The sequence below is a fragment of the Myotis davidii genome, unplaced genomic scaffold (genome assembly GCF_000327345.1).
Source record: "Myotis davidii unplaced genomic scaffold, ASM32734v1 scaffold185, whole genome shotgun sequence".
Lineage (NCBI taxonomy): Eukaryota > Metazoa > Chordata > Mammalia > Chiroptera > Vespertilionidae > Myotis > Myotis davidii.
The window spans coordinates 4,788,602-4,794,887 of NW_006297811.1; the positions used below are offsets into that span (position 1 = coordinate 4,788,602).

Consider the following 6,286-nt stretch of genomic DNA (forward strand, 5'->3'; position numbering starts at 1 on the left):
CTGGGACCCTTCAGTCCGCAGGCCGACGCTCTATCCACCGAGCCAAACCAGTTAGGGCAAGTAGTTATTTTTTTATGGACCCATTTCTAGGTGGGAGTTTTGGCTAAAATTAAAGTTATGTAAAAATTAAAATGAAATCATGTATCTCCTAGATTAAGAATAGCTTATCATGTTTCTCTGAGGCTAAGAATAGCTTAGAAACAGAATTTTACCATTGGAAATGAGACTAGAGCTCATCAAGTTTAATGTCTTTATTTTAAAGATGAGAAAACAAAACTGCAGAGAGCAGCCTGCCTCAGGTCTTAGAGTCAGAACCGAAAGTAGGAAGGGACGGGAGACCCAAGTCCCAGAGCTCCTTCCTTCCCGCTGCGATGGACAGCTCCCCAGGCCCGTGAATCTCAGTGCAGGTTCTCATCCTTCTCTTAGCACCCAGGGCCTTTAAAAGTATTCCTGTATTCAGGTTTCCAATCCAATATTCAAAGAAGAGTGCCATTTAGAGAAATGACTTTTCATTAGTTTTATTACTGGATGAAACTTCTCCATACCCAGTAAAGCAAACCTTGTTTGGTTTGTTTTGTTTTGGTTTTTACAGAGATTCCAGGGTCCCAGAATGGTGACCCGGTTTCCAAAGGGCTATTGCCATGATAAGATCCCAAGGCCTTGTCTCTGCAACTGCTCATCTCTTTCAGTTTCCACTCCATTGTTTTGAATGAGCACTTAGCAGATTTTAGCCATGGTCTTAAAGCATTACCTGTTTGCACTGAGAGACCTTCCGCCAGGAGTGGTTGAACTCAGGTAGTTTGTTGTTAGGGCAACCTTCAGGGCGGCCTTACTGGATCCCCGAGTGCTGAGATTGAGACGACCCAGGCTTCCCAATAATGTCAGCAATAACCCAAACAAAGGTAGCATTCCATGACCCAGGAGGCAGAGGCATCATTTTCTAGACAAAGCTCCCTGTTCTCAAGGATCTTGCAGCACCTTGCACAGAAGCTAGCGGGGAGCGAAATTGCCAAGGGCTGGGGCAACCCAGAAAGGCTGTATAGAGGAAATAGAGTATGGGTTGGATCTTTGATTTTACTGACAGGCAGAATCATGGGTGTGTTCTGGGCAAAGTCCCTCTGCTGAACGCTACATCCTCTCAAGTATACTCACGATTCCTTCTATGCTTTTGACAACAAGATTTAATTCTTCTACCTCTATTTTTTGTTTGGAGAAGCAAACATAATAAAGCCTGCAAAACATGGAATATGGTAGTAAAACTATCAGAATGAAGTCAGAAAGCTAGGGATAGGGAGAAATAAGAGAAGACAGAACTGGATAAAGAATGGAATGAATACTGGAAACCCTATTCTCTTTTAAGATTTGGATAGCTTTCTTTTCAGAGTGAAAATGTGGCCCTGGAGCATGTCAGCAAGAGGCAGAGCCCAGAGCAGGCAGGCAGTGTACACCAGAGTTTTCGAATGTCCAAGGTGTCCCCCTGGATCAACTGCACGAGGGTGGGGGCTGCAGGAAGGCCTGTCTTAGTGATCACTCTGGTAAGAAAGATGACAGAGTTGAATGCAGATGCCATATCAGAAGAATATGACTAAGATTCTGCAAGTAATATCACACCTGGCTGCAGTGAGGTATTGGCGCTGTGCGCTGGGTACCATCGTGCACGGAACATGTGCTCTGAAGCTAGTCCATATTGTTTTTCAGCGTAATGTCTCTTCCAGGGGGTCAGGGAGCTTTTCTACTCAGCTCAGTCACAGTTGGGGCACTGTGATTTGTTCTGGCCTCGGTGGGACCTTTGACAAACTCAAGTAGGACTAAAAGACAGTGACCAGGGTAGAGAGGGTGTCTTTAACATCATTAGGAAAAAAAAAAAAAAAGGATCAGAGCAACTGGAGATGTTTAGCCTGAAGAGGCAAGGTCCAAGGAAGTTATTTATCAGAATTTGGTGTCAATTATATTTCAAGATTTTTTTTCCCAGTAGTAGAGATCTTACTGACTGAGTTCAGACCAACCAGGGATGGAATCCTGGACCTGTTTCTTACTTTACTCTGTGTCCTTGTTCAAGATGCTGGAGTCCTCTTAGCCTGCATTTCCTTGTCTGCAAAATGGGAGAGGCAGTCCCTACTTCAGTACAGCTGCTCAACAGTGGTAGCTGTCATTAACTTTGCCTATTGAAAGCAACAATGACCTTGGGTTGTGAGATTTCTGTCATACAAATGGCACCAGAAATGAGAGAAGTAGGCTTAGACATCAAAAACAAACAAAAAAAATGTACCTTTTGTGCTGGGCAGCAAAGCACATATGCGAGGAACTTGCCCCAGCATCTCAGATCAATTGCTTCTCAGTACAATATGTGAACACAAGATATCTACATGAAGAAGGAAGAACCCATCTCCTTATAACAGCGATTCTCAGTGACACCAGGAGCTTTTAGGAGATCTGTAGCATCTAGAACAACTCCAGGAGCACAGTAAATAACCCTTAATAATATGATATTTGTAACATCAAGTGCTTCTGAGGTTTCACGTCTGGTAAGAATGGGTTGCAAACCTGCCTTGAGCCACTGCCTCTTACTCTGCTGCCACAGGTGATCACTCCCTCTTCTGGCTGATGCAGGAAAGGATGGAGCAAAAATGCTCCCTTGGTGCAGAATATCTAAGGGGTGTAGGAGAGGCCACATTTAAGCACAATTTCTATATCTACAATGAGTTGTCAGCATTTTTATATGAAGAGGGAAGCACTGTCTCTTTGATTTAAGCACTCTTTTTTATTTTTTTAAATTTTTTTTATTGATTTCAGAGAGGAAAGGAGAGGGAGAGAGATAGAAACATCAATGAGAGAGAATCATTGATCGGTTGCCTCCTGCACGCCCCGTAGTGGGGATCGAGCTCGCAACCCGGGGCATGTGCCCTGACCAGGAATCGAACTGTGACCTCTTGATTCCTGGGTTGATACTCAACTGCTGAGCCGCACGGGCTGGGCAGGGCTCGCATTTTCAATATTTGTGACCAAAGCATCAATTTATCTGAGCATTTTCCACATCCAAGAAATGTTTGAAATCTTGTTTTCCTAAGAACAAGGAACTCACGTATTACCTAGTATCTGTTCAGCTTCCACTTTCTCAAACTGTTCAGGGTTAGACAGGACTCAACGATGACAGATGCATGTGCCTCTGGCTCCACTTAATTTTTGTTGTTGAGTCAACAAACAAAAGGTCATGTTTTCCTCATGAACATTCTGTGCACCTTTACTCAGGAAACCAGTGCAGAGTATCAGAAAGCATTTAGATACAACTTATGGTCACAGTAAGTACAGTGTAACAGTCATTTCACTTGTGCGACAGATAAGCCTAGGTTTTTATCTCTCTCCCTGTATTATTTGAAATTGCTTAAAGAAATAATAATATGAATGGCTTTGTGTGCATATTTATGTTAACGCAGATATTGGAGAAAAAACATTTACTTCTCCTCCATCAACTTTTCCCAGATAATCAATTTTTAATTTAGTCACCTGCATGCTCTCCCTGCAAAAGAATAGTTACATTTTAGATGGAGACGTAAGTATAGGCAGCACAATCCCATTCATATAGAAAATCTACAAGTCTGTGAAGGTAAGCTGGAGGTTAACAATATAAAATATAAATAAATACATATATAAGTAAGGATCTTCCACTCCAAGATGGTTGGAATAAACATTGCAACTTTAACTTCATTATGTGCTTGGGAACTATTAGCTCTGATTCCTTGGCAGTAATGTGAACGTATTGGGTAACAATTTCTGCTGTATTATAGGCATTTGATAAAAGGTAGTTCAATTTAAGGTTGAAAAGGTAAAGTAATGAATAACATTTGATGAAGCAATCTGAGATTCCCGTATATAAAGGAATTTCAATATGTTAAAAGTAGAAGCATTCTTTCTTCAGGTAATTGCTTATTCCAACAGAACAGACAGGCAAAAATGTTAATACATACATACATACATAGATAATTACAGAAGATGAAATAATTCGGTAAAATGCTTCCCCCAGTGCTTGACTAAACTAAAAACAAGAAATACACAAAAACATTTAAAAAGTACCTTACACGTCTTCTTTTGTGTTTCAGAGGAGAAGCACACATTTCAAATCCCTTTCAGGTCTGTGGATTGCGCCACTCTGCAAGTTGCCATAACAGCCGAGCAGATGGTGCTCTGCAAAGTAAACACGGACATAAAATAGCCGTCCGTTCTTCGAAGTTTTAATGGCCTAAGTATGTTTACATTTTGCTCCTTGTGGTATAATAAACACAGTTAACTGCACACAGCTTGCATATGGCTGTACATAAGAGTAGATTTAAGATTATGGCACCCAAAGCTGATACTCTGCAGCCACACCCTGAATCCCCAAGTCTGTTTGTTCAGCATCTTTAGCCTACTGGAAAAGCTGAGAGTAAACCCAGCATGTGTAATGGCCTTTCTTTTTAAAGACTATTGCAGTGGGTTTGGGGGGAATGGAGAGTGGAGGTAGGCAAGGCTTTATTCATTCCAGTCTTCTGTAAGGATAATGTATTTCAGAACACCCTCACCACTTCTGTCCTCTGAGAACGTTGAGGTGAGAACAGGGGAGCTGGGAGCAGTATATATGACTGGGGAGATACAGTATATTTGACATTACATGAGGCTTGGAGAGAGAGAAGGAATTTGGGTAATAACTATTGCTCTTACCCCTCCCCCCAGAAAGTTCTACTGAAACAAGACTATTAGGGGATAGGGTTTGATGTGGTAACTGAATCTCTCCAAGACCATGTATGTGAATTTATATAAAGGGCAGGGCTGAGCTTTCCTTTCTTGGCCTATCACGATCCCAGGTGAGCTAACTCTTTGGAGGGTCTTTAATATTTTAATACAAGATAAATTTACCCTGAAACTAATGAAGATAAAGCTTCAAGGCCCCTCACCTGCACAGAACCCTGTAAGGTGTGGAAGGGGCCCTCACAGTGTGTTCTCATAGTTTTATGTTTCTATAAAATTTGAGAATATAAGATATTTTCACTGTCAAGATAATCCCTTGAGACTGCTGTCTCTACTCCAGTTTCTCCTTCCTTCCATTTCCCCTCCTGTCAGATAGAGTGGAATGGCCATGGGCATCTTGAGGATCCAGCTAAAGGAAAGTTGTTGCCGGTTTAGTTTTGGGTTTAGTGAAGATATTTGTGTGGTTCACATTCACCTTTGCTTAGAGTTAAGTTATCACAAGGCGTTCTGATTCTAAGAATCATCCTATTTCCACTTGTGCCCCCTCACTCATTGCCTTTACCAAAGGTGCAGAGAGTGAGGTCTCATTGCAATTTGTATGTGTCCAAAGAAACGCAACATCAGAAGGATGTGTGTTATAGAGGAGAACTGAGGTTTGAAATATATCAACGAGATTTTAGTCAGGAAAATTCTTCCAAATATGAAGAAACTTAATGGAGACTTTCCCCAAATTGATAGTAATCTCCAATTTATATGCTATTACCAAAAAGTAATCAGAAACATATCATTGTAAATTATTAGTAACAGGGAAAATTTTGAACAGCCATGCTAGAGATTTTGTTTTGTTTATTCTCTAGAGAAAATTCAGCAAAGTTATTGCCATATAAAGAGACAACAGAAGAATATTCAGACAATAAGGTTTCTGCCTTTTTTATTATCTCACCTTAGCTGAAGAGAGAGTTAGCAATCTGGAAGACAGAAATTATCCAGATTGAAGTGCAGAGAGAAAACAGGATGAAAAATACAAAAAGAAAAAGAAAGACATTTGGAACACAGAGAAAAGTTTTAATATATGAGTAATTAGAGTCCTGAAAAAAGAGGAAAGAGAAAATAGGAAGAAATAATATTTAATTATTGGCTAAGAATCTCCTAAATCATATGAAAGTCATCAAGACAAATTCAAGAAGCTTTATGAATCCCAAGCAGGATTAAATACAAAGGCAAACATGCTTAGGTGGATCGTAATAAGAATACTGAAATCCAAAGGCAGAGACCAGGTAAACAGATGCATTACTTTCAAAGAACAAAATCAGACTGCTCATTAATTAACATTAACAATAGACTCCAGAAAACAATACAATGCCTTACGGAAGTGCTGAAAGAAGTGAAACATAAAGTTCTATGTTTCACTGGGTAGTGAAAATAATCTTATAAGAAACACATCTCCACCTCCTTTTCCTCAAAGAAAAGACAGCGACATAACAACTTCATGATGGCTTTGTAAAGTGACCACGTGTCGAGGCTGAACTACATATCCTAGAATTCCCTTTCTTGTACGTTCCTG

The 6,286-nt window shown here is 40.5% G+C and overlaps 1 protein-coding gene across 1 annotated transcript in view; it reads right to left on the reverse strand.

Moving 5' to 3' along the window:
- Positions 1-2,345, reverse strand: part of GJB7 (gap junction protein beta 7) — a 13,867-nt gene extending 11,522 nt beyond the window's left edge. The window contains exon 1 of the mRNA XM_006773477.2: positions 2,270-2,345. The gene's annotated coding sequence lies outside the window, so the exon portion shown is untranslated. The remainder of the gene's footprint in view (positions 1-2,269) is intronic.
- Between the last annotated feature and the right edge of the window lie 3,941 nt (positions 2,346-6,286).